Below are 20,425 nucleotides of genomic sequence, written 5' to 3'. Positions count from 1 at the left end.
CTTGGGAGACCTGGATTGAGTCCCTGGCTCCCAGCTTCAGCCGCTGCCTACAGCTGGCTGTTGAGAGAGTATTTGGGTAGTGAACCAGTGGATAGGAGATCTCTATCTATCTGTGTGTCTTTCTCTCTCCCACTCCCAAATAAATAAAATTATATATATAAAGAAAATGCATTTATTTTTATATTTTATTTTTTTTAAAGATTGATTTATTTATTTGAAAGTCAGGGTTACACAGAGAGAGAAGGAGAGGCAGAGAGAGAGAGAGAGAGAGAGATTCCATCCACTGGTTCACTCCCCAGTTGGCCACAACGGCTGGAGCTGCACAGATCCGAAGCCAGGAGCCTGAAGCTTCTTCCAGGTCTCCCACGCGGGTGCAGGGACTCAAGGTCTTGGGCCATCCTCCACTGCTTTCCCAGGCCATAGCAGAGAGCTGGATTGGAAGTGGAGCAGCCAGGACTCAAACCGGTGCCTGTATGGGATACTGGCACTGCAGGCAGCAGCTTTACCTGGTACACCACAGCGCCGGCCCTTTGTTTTATAAATATAAGACCAGGTGCTGATCTCCTCGCTCCATCTCTGCTGTGCCGGCCCAGGATCACAGCCACTGTCACCAGTCTGATAACTGCAACAGTCTGTAGTCTATTTTTGTTTTTTTTAAATTTTTTTATTTATTTTTTATTATTTTATTTTATTTTTTGACAGGCAGAGTTAGACAGTAAGAGAGAGAGAGACAGAGACAGCGGTCTTCCTTCCGTTGGTTCACCCCTCAATGGCCGCTACAACCGGTGCTGCGCCGATCTGAAGTCAGGAGCCAGGTGCTTCTCCTGGTCTCCCATGGGGTGCAGGGCCCAAGCACTTGGGCCATCCTCCACTGCACTCCCGGGCCACAGCAGAGAGCTGGCCTGGAAGAGGGGCAACCGGGACAGCATCCGGCGCCCTGACCAGGACTAGAACCTGGGGTGCCGGCGCCATAGGCGGAGGATTAGCCTAGTGAACTGCGGTGCCAGCCTGTAGTCTATTTTCAATATAGAAGCCAGAGGGTGCTTTTATTCTGTTTCCATTGATAAGTAATAATTGCATTCACTTATGAGGTATCATGAGATGTTTTGATAACTGTATATACTATAGGATGCTGTAGGATGATTAACATTTCCTTCAATAGTGGAAGCATTTTTGTTTGTTTATTTGTTTAAAGGGCCTTTTTTTTTGGTTACCAATTTTCTTTTTTTTTTTTAACCTAGAAACCTTCTATTTGAGTCAAACAAACTTCATGCATTTCACGTACACAAATTTAGGAACATAGTGATTCTTCCCATACTACCTCCCTCCTGCCCACACTCTCACCCTTCTTCCTCCTCCCTCTCCTATTCCCATTCTTATTTTTTGTAAAGATCTGTTTTCAGTTAACTTTATACTTATAAGATTAACCATACACTAAGTAAAGAGTTCAACAAATAGTATGAAAAAAAAAAAAAAAAAAAAAAAAACACTGTTCCTCAACAGTTGAGACAAGGGCTGTTCAAAATCATCACATCTCAATGTGTCAGTTTCACTTCCATAGATCACCTGTTAGGTACTCTAATAGTTGCCACAGATCAGGGAGAACATATAGTAGTTGTCTTTTTGCAACTGGCTTATTTCACTAAGTATAATGTTTTCCAGTTGCAACAAATCTGTTGCAAATGACAGGATTTCAGATTTTTGTTTTTACCTCTGCGTAGTATTCCATAGTGTACTTATGCCATAATTTCTTTATCCAGTTTTTAGTTGAGGGACATCTGGGTTGATTCCATATGTTAGTTATTGTGAATTGAGCTACACTAAATACAGGTGTACAGATAACTCTTTTATAGTTGATTTCATTTCCCTTGGGTGAATTCCCAGGAGCAGGATGGCTGAGTCATATGGTGGATCTATGTTCGGTTTCTCAGCTATATCCTGATTTTCTTCCACAGTGGCTGCACCAGTTTACGTCCCTACCAGCGCTGGATGAGGGTGTAATGGAAGCTTTTACATCCTGTCCTGCCTGTGCTTACGATTCTCTAGTATGTTCACCATCCGACCAGGAATGGGCCCTACAAGACTCACAGGGTCTTTCTCAGCAGCATCATGGCCCACTCACCCCCATCCCTCTTGCTCCTAACTCTCCCTCTTTCTGCACTTGCTTTTCCCAGGCGGGCCACACACCTCAGGGTCTTAGTCTTACTCCTTCCTCTCACTGCTTTTGTCCTGGCTTTCTAGCCTCCACCCCTCAGATCCTGACATCTTGACTCAGATGTCATCACCAGCGAGGTATAAATATAGCTGCGTCTACCACCGCACCATCTGTTCCCTTCAACTGCTTGCTGTCCTTCCATGCAATTTAATACCATCTGATACCCTGTGTGTTTTCCTGTTTGTTTGTGCATTGCCTGGTGACTCCCAATGGTGGGTCATCTCCTGAAAGGCAGAGGCTCTGGTAGGCTCACTGCTGTATCTCCTGAGCCCAGGTCCATGCCTGGCACACGGCAGGATCTCAAGAAAGACTTGTTGCAGGGATGGATGGATAAGAGGCATTGAAATCACAGGAAGCACTCAATGAGTTCTTGCTAAATGAATGAAGGAAAAGCATTGATGACGACACATGACGTGTAAGAGACCAAGCGTTGGATGCAGGCCAGAATGAATAGCATGCAGAGGGACTGGCACGTGGCGAGCACTCAGTGGACACTTGGCGAATGATGAACTAGCAGCACTGAGAACGGTAGCTGCACGTAGTAAGCCTTTGATGCATTTTTACATTTATTATTCAAAGTCAGAACTCTGTCACCAAGGCGCACTCCTCTCCCTCATGCTCACAAAGGAACAGAAGAGGCTCCTAACTGAGCACTGAGAACAGGGAGGAGAGACAGATGGAGAAGGAGCAGGGATGGGAAGCCCATCCCTGAGTCCTTGAAGGGGTTCCCCGGGGGTCCTAGGAAGGGCAGCGGGAACGGAAGCATCCTGTGTGCGTGTCAGTGCCCCTTTCTTGTATATCCTCCTAGGACCTCCCCAGTTCTCATTTTTTAAAAAAGATTCAGTTATTCATTTGAAAGTCAGAGTTAGAGAGAGAAAGAGAGAACAAGCTTCCAACTGCCGGTTCATTCCCCAGGTGTCCACAACAACCAGGGCTGGACCAGGCTGAAGCCCAGAACCTAAGAACTTCATCTGGGTCTCCCATACGTGTGGCAGGGGCCCAAGTACCTGGGCCATCCTCCACTGCCTTTCCCAGGCCATCAGCAGGAAGCTGGATTGGAAGTGGAGCAGCTGAGACATGAACTGGTGCCCCTATGGAATGCCGGCACTGCAGGCAGCGGCCTGACCTGCTGGGCCAGTAATGTCTGCCCCTTTTCTGGATCTCTCTGTGCTTGAGGACTAGCAGTATCATCTGCCTCTCAGGATGCAACATTTCCTTCCCTTGCAGGAAGGGCTTAGAGCACAAGGAAGGGAGGTAGCACTCACAAGGCAATATCATCCTTTGTGTCTTGGTCTTAGTGGATGAGATACTGCCAATCAAGAGGTTCACCTTGAAACTGCAAAACTGGGGTACTTGAATTTGCAGCACGTGTTAGGGCTGCTCCAAGGATCTGTCAGCCATTTGCTTCTTGGTGGGCATCAGTTCACAGAGCGTTCCGTTCCAAATGCCTTATTGATAGCCGTTGGAACTCAAAAATGAGGGCGTCGCTTGGGATGGAAGAAAGATTGAGGGAGAGAAATTTTATAGCCGAGTCAGCAGCAGAGTGAACAGTGGAGGCATTCTGGTGAATACAAGGACCTCAGAATGATAGAATCAAGTGGAGAGGAGGGTGGAACCAAACATAAATTTCTTGCAGATGAAAACCAGGCTGCATCCATATTGACGGCGGTCACCCTGGGAGGGCAGGAAAATCAGCTCTCTCCCAGGGCCAGGGTTTGATGCTAATTCAGCCGGGCAGCGGGGACCCAAGGGAAGCCTCTATGTAAACAGTTCCTCTAAACTCCTTTTTTCTTCTCCCTCCTTGGAAGGGTCTCAGCTTACAAGGCTATGTCAATACTCAAGGCATCCAAACGCAGCCTCTATGAGTATGGTTCTCTGAGGTCTGGAGTTGGCATGAATTTAGTAAATGCACAGGGCTGGCAGCCGTCTGGCCTCCCCGCATGGCAATGGTATTGATTTTGTAGGTTTGGCACCGTAGCTCTGTGAACGCTGGCTCCGCTCTACCAGTCGCCCCGTGGCCTCCCTGCCTTGATCTTGGTCTTGCAGGAGCGAGTTTGGGGAACATCTTCTCTCCTCCTCAAAGATCAGGGGAGAGAGAATCCTTTCCCTGGGAGCTGCACAAAAAAATTCTCTGCAAGCAGTGAGTTTCAAGCAGGGAAACCTGAATGGGAATAAATTAAGGGGCTTCTTTCTGATGTTTATTTATAGAGCCTCGATTACTTGCTCTGCAGGCTGTAAGGTCAAAGTGAAGCAAAAATGATAAATTACCAGGGCTGCTTAGAGACCTGTGAAACACATTCAGAATGCCAGGGTCTGCGCCCATGTGGAACTTCCAGAAATGTAAAGTCACCTGTGCAAACCATCACCAGCCCTTCCTACTGCTTGGCAGTGTCACAGCAGGTAGGCCTCTACCCTGTCTTTAAGTCACCCTTCCCATAGTAATGAGCCCTCAACACCACGGAAAAGACCAGCCCATCTTGGGTTAGTTTGTCCCGTCAGAAGTCTCTTACAGCCAGCAACTCAAATTGATAATAAATTCAATTGAGACAATCAAATAGGATTATTAAGATAGTAGGAATAGACTTAAGTACTTCTAGCTGGGATATTGCCATCAGGGGTAGTCACCACTGACAATGAGGTCCCACATCCGTGAGAGTGGCCCCCTGACCCCGCACGAAGCTCTGTGGGCCTTTCCACAGCCAGAACAATGTAACCTGGTTAGCAACGCTACTGCTAACAACTGCACAGATGCTGGGCTAGCAGTGAGCTCGCCGTTCTGTGTGTGCTGGCGCCGAACGTGGGTCACCTCCTTCCCACGGCATCCCAGCGATGAGGACGGCGCTGCTTCCATTTTGTGTTTGAGCAAACTAAGAAGGCAGGGTGATACTGTGTGTCATGGGCAGAGCTGAGTGGAACCCTGGTGGGTTTGGTTACCAAGCTCCTGCTTGCCCTTGATGTCTGCTCTCCCGCTGAGCTGGGCTGGGCTGGAGGGGGCAGTGGCCAAAGGAAAGGGGCGTCCTCAGCCAACCATGCAAACGAGGCCAGCTCAAGGTCATTGCCTTCCAGTTTGTCCTCAATGTGGTGAACATGTGACCCCAACTAGCAATGTCCAGGAGGGATGGCAGGAAAGCACTAGGAGTCCTGGGTGACATTGCCAATTATCTTAAAGCCTCTGGTGCCCACCTTTGTCTTCTGGACAACAGTAACAGTAGAACAACAGGGCTCAGAGTTGGTGGGGACGTTGGCAGATCATCTCCAGGTCAGGGTTCCCCCGCCATATCTGTTGGAACCAATCTTACAAGGAAGGAACTGAGGGTGAATGCATGTGGGTGGCAGGGCTAGAAGAGCTGCATCTGCTATGTGGTCGCTTTGGGAAACACAAGAGAATTCGAGGCCAAGTCCTTGTCTTAGAAGGGTTTGAGGAGGGGAAGGATGGATTGAGCCACCCCACAAAGTTCAAAGGAGTCCTGGTAGTCTCTGGCTCAAAGTTCCCATGGACCAGCTCTGCTCTGTAGCTCCCTGTGAGGGAGCAGACATTGGAAAACTCTTGTTAGCTATGACTGCATGAGGCTAAGAAGACAATTAACCCTTTTCAAGCCCCTGGAGTAGTCTCCCTCCTGGTCAGCTGCCATCTGCCACCACCACCACTCCCTCTCCAGTGAAGTAGTTATCATCCCTAAGCCCCCACTTTCTTATCTGCAAAAGAGTAACAAATGCCCCTGCCTAGCAGGATTGCTTGAGATCATGTTACAACAGGCTCAGCCGCAACAAGCTCTCTGCTACCAAGGCCTGTCACCATTATCATCACTCCCCCCAGGTCAAAGTTAGAGACACACTTCTGCAAAACATGTCTTTAAAAATTTAAAAATTTTTTTAAATCACCTATTTGTTTTCTTCTAATTCAAGCTATGAGGTACGTAGGGTTCTTGCTGGGATTGAACTTGATTTTCAGGTGTGTCCTCACACCAGTGTGGGAGAGAGGGAGAATATAAAGGAACGTATTTAGGGATTTTTGCCTTGTTTTCTAGTTACCTAAGTTCAGAGGGAATAAATCTGCAATGTTTTCTCCCAGGAAGAACCTCTTAGAGAGTTTCCAGTTAGTTCCGTGAATGACCTACCATTGGCTGAGGATTTCAGATGCCTGATTCCTGTGTACATTCTCTCTAGAGTAGTTCTTTGACAAAGATTCAGCAAGATGGCTAACAGAGCCCAGTGGGAAGCTTATAGGAGCAGTTATTATTATTACTATTAGTAGTAGTAGTGGTAGTAGTATACTTGAGTATATTTGAGAGGCAGAGAGACAGAGAGCCACTTGCTGGTTGCCATCACCTGCTGCCTCCTGGGGAGTGTATCAGCAGGAAGTTGGAATCCAGGTATCCCAATATGGGCTATGAGCACCCCCAGAAGGATCTTGACTACTGCAGCAAAGCCTGCCCCACAGGGGCTCAGTGTCTACTGGCAGGCTCACTGAGAGGGACTTGGAACAGGTCAGCCCCAAGGGGCTTTGTTCCGAGGAACGTGAAGGGTTGCCCTTCCCCAGAATGTCTCTGCTCCCAACATCATCCCAGAATTCAAAGGAGGTGGGACACGGAGCCCCAAGCTTCCAGTCCTTCAAACTACCCCAAATAAAAGAGATAAAAAAAAAAAAAAACACTGGTTAGGGAAAATAATTTGTTTTAACCTTCAGTTTTGGGCAAATCGAATCATCTTGACAGTTTTCATTTAAAGTGATATAAAGTCTAAGTGTTTAAGAGGGTGCTTGCTTTTCCAATACAGCTCTGAGACAAGATCCCCAGGGGCTGGCCCCAAAGCACTTCCACGCAGACATTCTGGAGTCGAGCCAAGCCGAGGCCTTGCTGAGAACAAAACTCTGCTCACTGTCAGAAGGGAAGAGAAATCTTCAGCGGAGAGAACAATTCCCACCTGGAGCCTTGATTCGGTCTCCTGGCCAGAAATTCAGGGCAGAAGCCAAGCTAACCACAGATACCCCAAGCAGAGCTGTAGCTTGCTAAGCAGGGTGGAGAAGGAAGGTTCTCGCGGTAACACAGCGTGGGGAAGATTTCGTGAGGAAAGTGATAGTGCTTTTTTTTTTTTTTTTTTTTTTTGGACAGGCAGAGTTAGACAGTGAGAGAGAACAGAGAGAAAGGTCTGCCTTCCATTGGTTCACGCCCCAGATGGCTGCTACCGCCAGGGCACTGCGCCGATCCGAAGCCAGGAGCCAGGTGCTTCCTCCTGGTCTCCCATGCGGGTGCAGGGCCCAAGCACTTGGGCCATCCTCCACTGCACTCCCGGGCCACAGCAGAGAGCTGGCCTGGAAGAGGGGCAACCGGGACTAGAACCCGGCGCCCATATGGGGTGCCGGTGCCGCAAGGCAGAGGATTAACCTAGTGAGCCACGACGCCGGTCCCAGTGCTTTTGTTCTTGATGTCCTGTGCTTCCAGTAGGTTCCTGGTACTTTTTTTTTTTTTTGTAGTTCTCTAAACCAGGCTGGTGTTGCAGCACAGTGGGTTAAGCCGTTGCCTGTGACTCCGACTTCCCATATGAACTCCAGTTCGAGTCCAGGCTGTTCCACTTCTGATCTTGCTCCCTGCTAACGCACCTGGGAAAACAGCAGATGATGGCCCAAGTGCTTCGATCCCTGCCACCCATGTAGGAGACCCAGGTATATCTATCTATCTATATATGTGTATATATATGTATATGTATACATACATATATACATAAATATCTGCATACATAGATACATATATCTACATACATATATACATATATGTATCTATATATAATATATAGATCCATATAGATACACATATATATGGATCTATATATAAACACAAATAAAAACCTCTGGGAGACTAGTCAGGAAGCTCAGGAACATGGATTTAGAGTTGGAGGTGAGGCTTGCAGGCTGCTGCGAATATATTTTGCAGATTCCATTGTCCGCTCTTTTATGGCTGGCTGGCTCTGCTGTGTCTTGCCTCACTCCCTCCCTGTGTGGGAGGAGGGAGTGGTTTCTGGATTGACTCTATTCGTGGCTGGCTCTCGCATGTGGTCACGGGGACAGTGAGTCAGGAGTGGCACAGTCCGAGACAGAACAAGCAAGAAGCAGAGAAGCAGGAGGAAGGCCTGTGATGTGACTACAGCCTGCTCCCAGGGGAGGGATCCCGGTGACCACAGCCTGTGTGCAAGCCTTCTACAGGATGGAGACTCACCCTCTGTCGAAGGAACACGTGCACACATAAGTCGATTGCTTTAGTTTCCAGAAATCTGCTAGAGGACTTAGAAGCTCCTTGTAAACAAGACCAGACGCTGAAGGAATGGCCGGTGACAACTGGAAGGGCTGGGAGACCCTACAGGGATAGACGATGCATGCAACCTTCCCCAGAAAACACCCCGGTGTGTGCGTGATATAAGCATGCCCACGGCTCCAAGTCCCAGTGGTGACTAATTTGAATTTAATAGGAATGTGTTCATTCAGTAAAGGGAAGAGAAATGAGGTTTTGGGGGACTGCCCCCCATTACTTGTTTTTCTGTTCCTTGATACTATAGCATGCCAACAGAAATTAGGGAGTGATATACTCTGGACAAAAAGTAGTCGTGGACATCAAGAGTGGCATTGACCAAATCTGACAGCGTGTAGACATTTTGGAAAACTTTGTCCAACGGTACGTGACTACTCATGACGGATGTGTTACATTTATTGTACCCACAATACCCTTTTTCAGGTTGGAGACCTGCTTGCCAGGGCTAGTGCAAATTGCTGAAAGAAGTGTCACAGACCTGCCTCTACCTGTCTCAGCACCCTGCTACCATCTGTGGCATAGGACGTTAGACACTGTTTTGAGGTAACCTGTCGCCCCCCGTCTTCGTGGAGGAACTACACAGGACCCTGCGCTGTTCTTTTGTCTGCTCGGCCTTCCCCAGGTTTGCTGCTGGTTCTTCCCGGGTTGGCTACCGACCCTTCCACCTCCGTGGAAGGGCGGTTCTCCCTGCCACTTTCCCCACTTCCGCGGGGGAGCGGCACACCGCCGGCCGGCTCTCTCGGGGGCTGCTCAGGTGTTATTCGGATAGATGTTCCTGGTGCATGTTGTCTCTCTCCTCCTTTATAGTCCTCTTCCACCAATCCCAACTCGGCTGCCCACACGCCGAGTACGCTGCTCTCCTCCAATCAGGAGCAGGATCAGCTCCTGCAGGTCATCACTCAAGCTGGCGAGAGGCAGCTGCGTAGAAGTTGTTACTCCCTTCTCAGTGCCATATTGTGGGAGAGCAGATGTATAGAATAAGTCTTAATTCCAGTAACAGTCTAGTCCGAGTTGCTCCCCACAGTAACCTGCCACGTACCCGGGGTTATTACCCCATTTGTCCTCAAACACAGGGCACCAATGAGTTAAATTATGATGATGACAAGGAAATTGTTATCAACTGCCCCTGTTGGAAACAGACTCTGTCATTATTGATTCAAGAAAGTCATCTCAGTTTATTCTGTGCACCTGCTATTTCCCAGGGTAAGAGTAGGCCTTGGCGGATACTGATGATACCGTACCAATAAGACATTCCATTACCCCCAAGAATAGTGCGTGTTGGTAGAGAAAACAAAAAACTCACCACTGCTGTGCTGTGACACTTGTCATGGGAGAGGCATGGATGTCCTGGGAGCACTGAGGGCCAGCGTCTGAATCAGACAGAGGGAGGCAACACCAGGAATGAGAAGGACAATAGCTCATGTAACAATTACTTATTGTGACATTGGTTGGGTGGGGCATTGGGGAAGAGCCCGGGCATGTGTGTGACAGCATAACCTGCTGAAGGCAAGTTGCACTATGAGCTGTGAACATGTGCCAGGGTGGCATGAAGCTTGCCTGGGAGAGACCAGCAGGCTAAGAGGCTCCAGGACCAGTGGGAAAGGCCTTGTGTGCCATTCTGAGCCTTAACTTACCCTGAAGACAGTGGAGAGGCACCAAATGATGTTAAACAGGGCTGCAGCTGACTGCACGTCTGTTTTATGAAGAACTCTTTGGTTATAGGTGGAGCACGGATGGCAGAGAGATGAGAGTGGATGCTGATGGCAGTGGTCACTGTCTGTGGCTGATGCCCGTCTCTGCCCTGTGAGTCAGCTGTTACTACAACAGTAGGTCCCACCCTGTCTCAGTGTAAGACCTTTGACCCTCTGTGTGCTTTAAACGTCTTTATTCTCCGTTCACAGCTGATGATGTGTCATCTCTGCCCACATTTGAGAGTTGTGTGTCAGGGCACAGAATCTACTTGGGCAATCCTTTTGCTTAGGCTCCTGACACCTGGCTCCCTTGTCAACCCGCACATCCTCTCCCTCCCGGAAGGTCAGCAGCCGTTCTGGTTCCTGATCCTCAGGACATGTGTGTTTCTCTTTCTGGAACCTGCGATGTCTTCTCTTTATTCCCACATCCTGCAATGGACAGTGATGTGAACCTATTTCCGCCCATTGCCTGGTACTGGGAGTCGGGGAGGACTTTGCAATTTGAGAATGCACGTTCCTGACTCCTGGGGGACATTTCTCAGTGGTTGCATTGAGTGTGTCCTGCTCCCTTGTCCAGACCTCTTCTTATTTGTGTGTTCAGTCTCCTACACCAGCGGTTCACATGCTCCTAAACCAATCTGGATTTTCTCATTCTTTCCTTCCTATTTTCTATGTTTTTTTTTGTCTTATATTTTAGTTGTTTGCTATTGTTGTTAGATTCTACACTTCTATGAAGAATTTTTTAAAAGATTTAAAGTTTCTGTAAAGTTTATTTTGTTGTTTTCTAAAGGATTTCTTTTTTAAAAAATAGCACCTTTCTTTGGTTTCATGGGTGAACTTTCTTAGCTCCCTAAAGATACCATTTGCTTTTTCCTGAGTAATTCTTCCCTGCGTAGTCCCTTTTCCTCCAAGGTTTTCATTCCTTTAGCCCTATTTTGTTCTTCACCTTTCTTCCAGTAGCTCCTCACCCTGGACTGTGGGCTCACGTTGACGAGGAAAGGAAACTTTGCCAGAGAGCACTGGTTCTCAAACCGCAGCACGCCCTTGGCGGTTGATTTGTTAAACCCGGGTCTCCGGGCCCCACCCCCATCCAGCATTTCAGATCCAGCCGGTCTGGAGCTGGGTGCAAGAATTTGCACTAAAAACCTTTCATTTATTTATTTGAAAGGCAGAGTGAAGAGACAGACAGAGAAGACAGGTAGCTATCTGTGGGGTCACTCCCCAAATACCTGCACCAGCCAGAGCTGGGCAAAGAAGCTGGGAGTCAGGCACACAATCCGCGTCTCCCTTGTGGGGGGCAGGAACCCAGCTCCTCCAGCCATCACCTGCTGCCTCTCGGGCTGTGCAATAGCAGGAAACTGGAACCAGGGATGGAGCTGGGATGGAGCTGGCAGTTGGATAGGGCATGCAGGTGTCTTTAACCATTAGGTCAAACACCTGCCCCAAGAATTTGCATTTTTACAAGTTCTCCGCTGGTGCTGATGCCACACATTTGAAAGCCTTGCTCTAACTGCCTGTTTCATCTTGAGGAGTCCCGGGCACCAGTATATTCAGGTACTCTCACGTGGGCTGGGCCGATTCCTGAAACAAGAATCTCCCAATCTCGTACACAGGGTCTAGGCCTGGCTGCCTGGGTGGTCCAAGAGGGCTTGGAGGGAGGGTCTCCTCGTTAAACACGTACATGTCCACTTGACACCCCGCCCCCCGCTGCCTCTCAGGGTGTGCGTTAGCAGGTCTCCTGCCATCAACTATCTACAAAGCTTTCTAGTCCAGAGAACCCTGCGCATCGTTGTACCTGGAGATGGAAACCTCTCAACTTGTGCCAGTGCAGACCAGGAGCAGTGCCTCGGCTGGGCAGGGTGAGGGTGACATCCAGGGTCCCAAGCACTGCCTGAGCAGACCCTGGCTCGTCTTTCTGCAGCCCCACTTTTACCTCCAGTCCTAGCCCCCCCAGTTCTTGAGTGTGTGGGGCCCTCTGAAGAGCAGTTAGTTTGTTCTCACTTCCCAGTGTACCTGCTCAGAGTTCCACCCTCTGGGGTCTGCAATGCTAGTACCCGTGACCCACTTTCAACTTCCAGAATGTTCTTGCTCTTGTCTCCTTCATTGCCTTTGCCCTTGTGGGTTTACTGCCTGGCTCAGTTCCCGTAACTGTCATTTTAGTAGACTTCCAAGAAGAAAGGGAGATGAGTGTGAATGTTCAATCTGCCATTTGTACCCAAAGCCCCCAACAGAACTAGGAAGATATTTGGTTTCCTATTAATTGCAGATAATTCTGAACCACTTGTATTCATGCAGACAGATGTGTCCTCATTGTGAATGGTTCAGGTTTATGGGCCAATTTTTCTTTCTGTTCTAAAGACAGCTTCTTGTTTCAAAATCATGTTGCATTTGTTAAAAGAAACACATCTTCAACAATAACCTCCGGAATAGAATATGGCGACTCTCACTTCCTGGCTTCTCACATGTATATTAATTAGAAAACGCCCTTAACAAAGAGTAAAGCTCTCAATCAGATTCATTTCGATATCCAGCCTAACACATTCGAGTTGTCAGAATTTTTACAATGCTTCTAATGAAGAGTTCAGCGTAATGAATCGTACAATTAGAACAAAATGGGGTTCTAATGAGCAATTATCATTCTAAGCAACAGCATCCCAGGGTTTTGTATTCTCCTTCTCTCACACTGGAAGCTAACAAGTAGTCATGAAAAAAAAAAAAAAATCGGGAGGAGTGTGCGGAAGTGGCACAGCACGCGATCACAATGACTCCTAGCAACCCGGTCTCCCCCTAGGTTCGCAGGTGGCACTCTGGCACAAGAAGATGGCTTTTCAGGCATGGTCTCAATCTCTCCTGACCGCAGAGGGCTTTCACACGCAGGAGCTGGAGCTGGGTGGACAATCAGCGAATGAGAGCCTCAGACTGAGTCTCCGCCGTGGAGCACAATGCCTCCCTTCTGTCCTAGGAATGTGTGGCGTCTCCAGCAGTAGGCGGTAAACGGGCCACAGGCACTTTGCTGCTGTCAAGGATCCGAAGGAAGAACAGCGAGTGAATGGCTGAGCAGGTTCAAATAGAAGCTATCCTACACTAAATGCCCATCTCGTAGGGGCCGGCCAGCATTTTGCTAGATGGCTTGCAGTGCGTTATTTTTGTATTCTCACAATGCACATATTTTACGGTTGGGATAAGCCGAGGCTTAGAGATGCGGAGGGAAGTGGCCTGAGGTGCCTGGCGTCCCGCTCCAGCTGGCCTTCTGGGAAGAAGCCATTCTTTTGGCTCGACTTCTCCTGGCTTCCTCGCAGCTGCACGCTGTGACCTGGAGCAAGCTGTTTGCTCACTGCCTGCTTTCTGGAAACTGCTCTGTACCAACTCCCAGACACTGATTATGTTGTAGCCTAGAGTTATACAAGGCCAGGGCTCTGCGTTCACCATCTGCTTGATGACAACGGTCACTGGTACTCGTTAAGGTGTTTCTGCTGCAGGAAAAAGGAAACATTAAATCATAAAGCTTAAATAGTGGGAAAAAATCAGGGGCCGGCTCTGTGGCACAAAGGTTAAGCTGCCACAAGGCAATGCTATCATCTCTTACCAGAGTGCTGGTTCAAGTTCCCGTTGCTCTATTTCCACTGATCCAGCTCCCTGCTAATTTGCCTGGGAAAGCAGCAGGGGATGGCCCGAGTGCTTGGGCCCCTGCTACCCACGTGGGAGACCTGGATGGAGTTCTGGGCCCCTGGGTCCAGCCTGGCTTATCCCAGGCTTGTGGGCATTTGGGGAGTGAACCAGCATATGGAAGATCTCCCTCTTTGTCTCTTCTTCTTTCTGTCACTGTGCCTTTCAAATAAATGAACTTTTAAAAGAAAAAAAGAGTAAAATAAAAATCATGTCACATATAAGAGGCCCTGGTTTAGAACCTCTGTGGTTTTGGTTAAGTCAATGACTTCACAGGGTCATAGAGCCCTGGGTGTCAATTTCCAGAGCTTGGCACTGCTTCAGCACGTTGCCTCCGGGGCTGCCAGGTGGCCACCCCGTCCCAGGCACCGCGTCCTGATGCAACAACATCCCGTGGAAGAGGAGGAACAAATGCTGATATGACTGAACTTCAAAATCAAGGTGACACTTCCAGGAACCCACTGGCAGGCTGCCCCGCACGCCTCACCGACCAGAACCGGATCATCCCTAACCTGGTGGCTGACAAGCAGCACTGGCCTTGCATGATTAGATTAGACTAGCTGGGGTCCGCTCCGAGTCAGATCAGGAAGAGGCAGACATCTGGACAAAGTGTGGACTCGCAGAACGCAGAGTCAGGAAAGAACTGGCCGTTGGGTGGAGAACTGACAGTGACGTTACCCAAGAGGAGAGTGTGGCACGTCCCAGCAGGACTGTCATATACAGTCAGGGCTTCTTTTTGCTGCATTTCCCGCTGTCCTCCTGGTTGGAAGCACAGAGAAACCACGAACCATCATCTCCATTCTGGACCTCAAGCAAGTGCTATGTGTTTAGACAAGTGTCACATTCAACTATTGATACTGCAAAGTGGGAACAGGCTTGGGGATCCTGGAAGAAATGGATGTTTACCTTTTGGTTAAGGTAGAAGAGATGGGCTGTGGTTAGCTTCTCAGAAGCATGCTGAGAGCTGCGACTCTGGGGTGCTGAGAGCTGGGACTCTGGGGTGCTGAGAGCTGGGACTCTGGGGTGCTGAGAGCTGGGACCCCCAGGTGCTGAGAGCTGGGACCCCCGGGTGCTGAGAGCTGGGACCCCCGGGTGCTGAGAGCTGGGACTCTGGGGTGCTGAGAGCTGTGACCCCCGGGTGCTGAGAGCCGGGGCCCCGAGGTGCTGATGGCAAACCCTTGCGATGTCATTTCAGTGGTGACTCAACACGGTGGAGTCAGCGGGTTGCCCGGCTCTCCTCTGTGACATGACAAATGACGGAGGCTTCAACTCTCCTGGCCTACCCTTGGTGCCATCAGCAGCACCTGATCTGTGTTTTAAGAAGGGGTATTTTCTTCCCCCATATTTCAGTTCAGTGATGGAGGTCATACACAGATATCTGAAGCATCTTTGATGCTCTCAAGGATTCACGAGATGCTCCAGTCCGTGCACAGGGTGTCAGTCTTCGAAGAAAACGGTTGCCTGTGAGGAAACAGAAAACTCCCTAATCATCAGCCATTAAGCTTCTCAACCTCGACGAACAGCCAAATACATGGAAAAGAAAGTCTCTCTAAAACACAGATCGGATGATAGCACTATTCAGAATGCTTTCATGGTATCCTGTGGTCTACAGAACAAATGCAGACAATTCAACCAAATAGCCGAGACACTTCGGAATCTCGTCACTGTCTCTCCTCCGCTCACTTTTCCCAGTCTTCCCGGACCGCTCGGTGTTTCCAGTGGGCATGAACTTCCACACCACCATGCCTCTGTCTGCCCGTATTCCTTAATTTCTCCCATCTAAACGCTGATTCATCCTTTAAGGGTTAGATCATCCAAGTTCCTCCAGCAACCTGCCCTTCTCAGTGCTCCCGTGGTGGTTAACAGAAATCCCCAAACTCAGGTATGTGGGGTCCCTTCTCGGGTCCCACTGCTGTCTAATGCTTTTGACAGCTGGCCCCTAATAAAGGTAAATTTCTTATGAATGAAATAGCTCTCCTAAAAATCATGTATTTTCCTCTTAAGCAGAGGTTGCAATACCCTTAAGAGCAGCACCTCTGTTTTCTTGCAGACGTGAGATTAAGTTTGTAGCAAATGTGTGTTTCTGCCACTTGCTGGCCATGTGTAGCCCTTCTGCATGATGGTGAGTGACATTAGCAGCCAAGTGAAGAGGGGAGCGGTGGGAAGAGCTGTTCAGAGGAGCACGGTCCTGTCCCATGCTGGCTCTTTCTCTTCCTTTGGGAAGTGGCTTAAGTGTCACTCCTCCCCTCGGCAAGGCCTTCCCCGCTGCCTGCTACGGGAGGGCCAAACCTCCCCAGATAGTAGTCTCTTAGTTTTCTTCTCTTCTTCCCTTCTCCTTCTTCTTCTTTTTAAAGATATTCATTTTATTTGAAAGGCAGAGAGAGAGAGAGAGAGAGAGAGAGAAAGAGAGAGAGAGAGAGAGAGATCCTCTATCCACTGGTTCACTCCTTAAATGGCTACAACGACTGGAGCTAGGCGAGAAGCCAGGAGACAGGAGCTTCTACCGGGTCTCCCATGTGAGTACAGGGGCCCAAGGACTTGGTCCATCTTCCACTGCTTTCCCAGGCACATGAGCAGGGAGCTGGATCGGAAGTGGAGCAGCCAAGGATGGACCCAGCACCCGTGTGGGATGCTGCTATGCCACAGCACCAGCCTCAGTTTTCTTCTGAGACCTGACCTCGAATTGTAGCTAATTGCTTGGTGGTCTTTTAAAAAATTATTTATTTATTTTTACTTTATTTAAAAGGGAAAGAGAGAGAGATCTCCCATCTGATGGTTCACTCCCCCAGATGTCTGCAATCGCCAGGACTGGGCCAAGCCAGAGCCAGGAGCCCAGAACTCAATCTGGGTCTTCCAGATGCGTGATAGGACTCAGGTACTGGAGCTATCACTGCTACCTCTCAAAGTGTGCATTAACTGAGAGGCTGGATCGGAAGTGGAGTAGCTGGGACTTGAACCAGACACGCCAACGTGGGGTGCAGGCTCCCAAGCAACAACCTAACTGCTGTGCTGATCCCACTTTCTGCTTGGTGTTTTTGAATTCAGGTTAGATTGGAAGCATTGTAAGGAAGGAAACCACATCTCTTTTGTTCACCACTGCTTCCAGATTCCCAGCTCATGTCCGGCTCACACGATAACAGGTAAGGTAAGAAATGAGATAGAAGCACAGACTTAAAAAAAATGCAGTTACTATCTGGGAAAGCCATTAGTTCAAATTTCAAAGCCTCAAAGTCACAGTTGTATAACAAGCAATGCTACTTCTCAGAAAAGGCAGAATTATATTTAGCACAATGTACTTAAGACAAGAGGAACACGAGGACCTGTCTACGTAGCATGGTTAAAACAGATTACTTCATATCAATAGGAGAAGGCTCAGTTAACTGGAAAAAAAAAAAAAAAAAAAAACAACCAAACCCAACAAAATTCCTCAGAGATCAAATAATTGACGTGCTACAAGTCATTCTTCCACTGATTCATTAGTTCGTTTCTCAACAACTATTTCCTGTGTGTCTGTCAGAATACTTTTCTAGAAATTGCTGGAAATTCTTAGAAGATGACGAGCTCCTTCTCCCCCATGACTCGCCATTGAAAACAAGAAGGGAAGTGAACCTGTCTGCCGTCTCCTGAGATCAGGTGCCTGACTACTCTCTAGTTTCTTTTTTTTCTTTTTTTTTTTTTTTTTTTTTGGACAGGCAGAGTGGACAGTGAGAGAGACAGAGAAAGGTCTTCCTTTTCCGTTGGTTCACCCTCCAAAGGCCGCTGTGGCCGGCGCACCGCGCTGATCCGATGGCAGGAGCCAGGTACTTATCCTGGTCTCCCATGCGGGTGCAGGGCCCAAGCACTTGGGCCATCCTCCACTGCACTCCCTGGCCATAGCAGAGAGCTGGCCTGGAAGAGGGGCAACCGGGACAGAATCTGGCGCCCCGACCGGGACTAGAACCCGGTGTGCCGGTGCCGCTAGGTGGAGGATTAGCCTAGTGAGCCGTGGCACCGGCCCATACTCTCTATTTTCATTCTGGGTCCACCGGAGCACCTGACATGGAACTGGAAGGCAAGTGACTTGTTTTATAAACACAACTATTCTCCAATTGTACCAGCTCTTCTTCTGATCGTTAAGGGAAAAGATACAATTCATCCTAGAAATACTCAGTGGGTGTTTGCTATATTAAACACACATAACCAGAGTTCACCTTTCTGTGAACTTCCCCCTGATGAAACAGCATTTCCTACCAAGCTCTCCTCTTTGTCACTCAGTTCCTGTTGGTCTGAAGGCTGTTAAAGGCTATCAGTCACAAGCCAGCTAGATTTCTTGGAAGTCCCGTGGCCATTAGGATGCTCTAGAGCTGCTTCCAGTTTGTTCTTTGGATTTGTCAAAATCACCACCTGTACCTCACCCTCCCTCTTGGGTCAGCAATTCCGTACTGGAACCTAGAGTGAGGGGGGCTCTGAGGTGGGAGATACCCATCTCATGTACAGGGCAGGTTGAATACTACTGTTGAGTCTTCTAGCTCAAGCAACTCAAGTGTGTTCCCTGAGAGACATTTCAATGGGGCAGAAAGAGCTGAAATAGGAGTCCAGACAACCTGGTTAGTAGATCTGCCCCAACGAACCACGTCACTCAGGTCAAGGTTCTCAACTTCTACATTTGGACCAGAGCTTCATCCAAAGTTCCTCCCAACTCTAAAACCCCTACAAGTGTGTTTTGTCCCCTAACAGCATGGGTCCCCTTGATGAATATCAACAACTGATGTGGCAAGAGTCTAGTTGTAGCTACTCAGAACCCAGCGACTGCTGGCTGTCCAGCAGAGATCCATGGAGATGTCCAGTATGGCAAGGTGTTTCTTTGATGCTTCTCAGTCTCAACATGCGATTTCTGTTTCCACGAAGGCTTTTCTACCAAACAGAAAGTCCTGTGATATTTTTAAAGTTACACAAACAACAATTTTGAAGGGAAGCAGATGGGAGCGGCTGGGATTTGTACTATGAAGACAATGAGCTGCAGAACCCACCTCTGTCTTGGCTAGTGCCGAGATCCTGTGTCCCTGGTCTGTGACTCCCTACTTGGCTGTTCAGACCGTCTCCTCTCTCCGCTTCACCATGGAGATGGATATCTGTGCTTCTTGAATATGAAGCAACAGCACTTAAAGCTCCTTCATTAAGTAACCATTTAACTATCAAGGTCATGAAAGAGAATGAGATGAAGTGCTCAACCAATCACCTGGAGTTCGTTTTTTTTTTTTTTTAGCAGCGTTCATTGTGACGGTCACGGCTATTTCGCTAACAGAAGGAGAAAAATCAACACCTGGTTTCTCTTTGCCAAACACATGGTTGCCTCTGCATCTAAAAGCAGAGAGTTTTACTAAGTCAAAGAGGCCGCCTTGGGGTCCAAACCGCCAGCGGCAAGGCTGACAGGTGACCAGGGACAATCCCAGTTCTCATCTCACATAGATGGCCTGCTCCGTCTCCTTTTCCTCATGGGGTTTGGCCCAGGGACACACTGGTCCGGGGAGTACCCCCTGTCACTTCCTTTGTTCCTTGAGCCACAGTCCAGAAATCGCTCACGATGCTGGTCCAGCCTGGGGAGAAATCACTCCCTTTCCATCAACACCCACCAGGCAAAATGATCAGACATCAATTAGTTGGCTGAGTGAGGACAAAATAATTGAACTGGAACATGTTGCTGGCACAGTTTCTCCAGCATTTATCTAGCCCTGCAGCAGTGAGCAATTTTCTCATGAACAGTTGTTAATTAGAATGGGTTTGTTTCCTTTAATGGATTGATAATTCATCCTATTACATTTTAAAATAACTTTTTAAAGTTGGCTTCGTCGGGAGAGAAACGGCACAAGCTGAAGGGGATCGTGGTAAAGGTCAGGCGTGGATTTTTCTACCACAGGATTCTGCTGAGCCCATTTTTCTAATGCGATGCCATCTAGAAAGCTTCCAGAAACCTCATAGTGGTGCTTCAAGGGATCGCACCATCTGCCCGCGTTGCAGGCAGGGTGAACTACGCAGCAGTGCTTTTAGGAGGCAGAGTCAGGGAGTGTGTTTTACACTACGTGACTAATGTGGTCTCCCTCCCCTTCCTCCACCGGGGGAGGTGGGGGGGAGAGCTCCAGAACACACCTACCCAGATGACAAGACAACGTGACGGAGTCACATGCTCCATTCGGCCCCTTTTGTCTCACAAGGAGCTGGAGGGACAAGAAATGACAATAGGAAACACTATTTTCATAGCAGTAATGTGTTCTGGAAACTTCTTAGAGGTTTTCGCACATGCTAACGCCTTTTTATCTCAGCAATAACTTTACAGAGTAACAGCTGCCACTGCCCCCATTTTAAAGTGGCTGAGACACAGAGGATTTAAGTCAGAAGTCCAAATTCATAGACAGTGGATGGCAGAGTCAGGCCTCACATTCAGGACCTCCAACTGTAGTTCCCAAGCTCTGTACCCTTTTATAAATCGTCTGCTAGTCAGGAGGGACCAAATTCCAGCTGCAAAGTGATCCTAGAAGTGTCAGCTGCACAGAGATCCCAAGGGAAAACCATAC

General features: G+C 48.6%; 2 long non-coding RNA genes across 11 annotated transcripts in view; one reads left to right on the top strand and one right to left on the bottom strand.

Annotated features, from left to right (window-relative positions):
- LOC103352208 (uncharacterized) overlaps positions 1-20,425 on the bottom strand; it is a 57,881-nt gene that overhangs the window by 19,289 nt on the left and 18,167 nt on the right. For 2 of the 7 annotated variants that reach the window (XR_007914042.2, XR_007914039.2), the window contains exon 3: positions 1,478-15,335. This is a non-coding gene — a long non-coding RNA (uncharacterized lncRNA). Of the gene's footprint in view, positions 1-1,477; positions 15,336-20,425 lie in introns of those variants that run through there. The other 5 variants (XR_011386875.1, XR_007914041.2, XR_011386877.1 and 2 more) reach the window with 5 other exon arrangements.
- LOC103352207 (uncharacterized) overlaps positions 15,329-20,425 on the top strand; it is a 22,727-nt gene continuing 17,630 nt past the window's right edge. For 3 of the 4 annotated variants that reach the window (XR_007914044.2, XR_011386880.1, XR_011386878.1), the window contains exons 1-2: positions 15,329-17,014; positions 17,392-17,507. This is a non-coding gene — a long non-coding RNA (uncharacterized lncRNA). The remainder of the gene's footprint in view (positions 17,015-17,391; positions 17,508-20,425) is intronic. The other variant, XR_011386879.1, reaches the window with a different exon arrangement.

This window comes from Oryctolagus cuniculus, chromosome 2, assembly GCF_964237555.1.
Source record: "Oryctolagus cuniculus chromosome 2, mOryCun1.1, whole genome shotgun sequence".
In the NCBI taxonomy this organism is placed as follows: domain Eukaryota; kingdom Metazoa; phylum Chordata; class Mammalia; order Lagomorpha; family Leporidae; genus Oryctolagus; species Oryctolagus cuniculus.
This window is presented reverse-complemented; position numbering and strand designations above follow the sequence as displayed.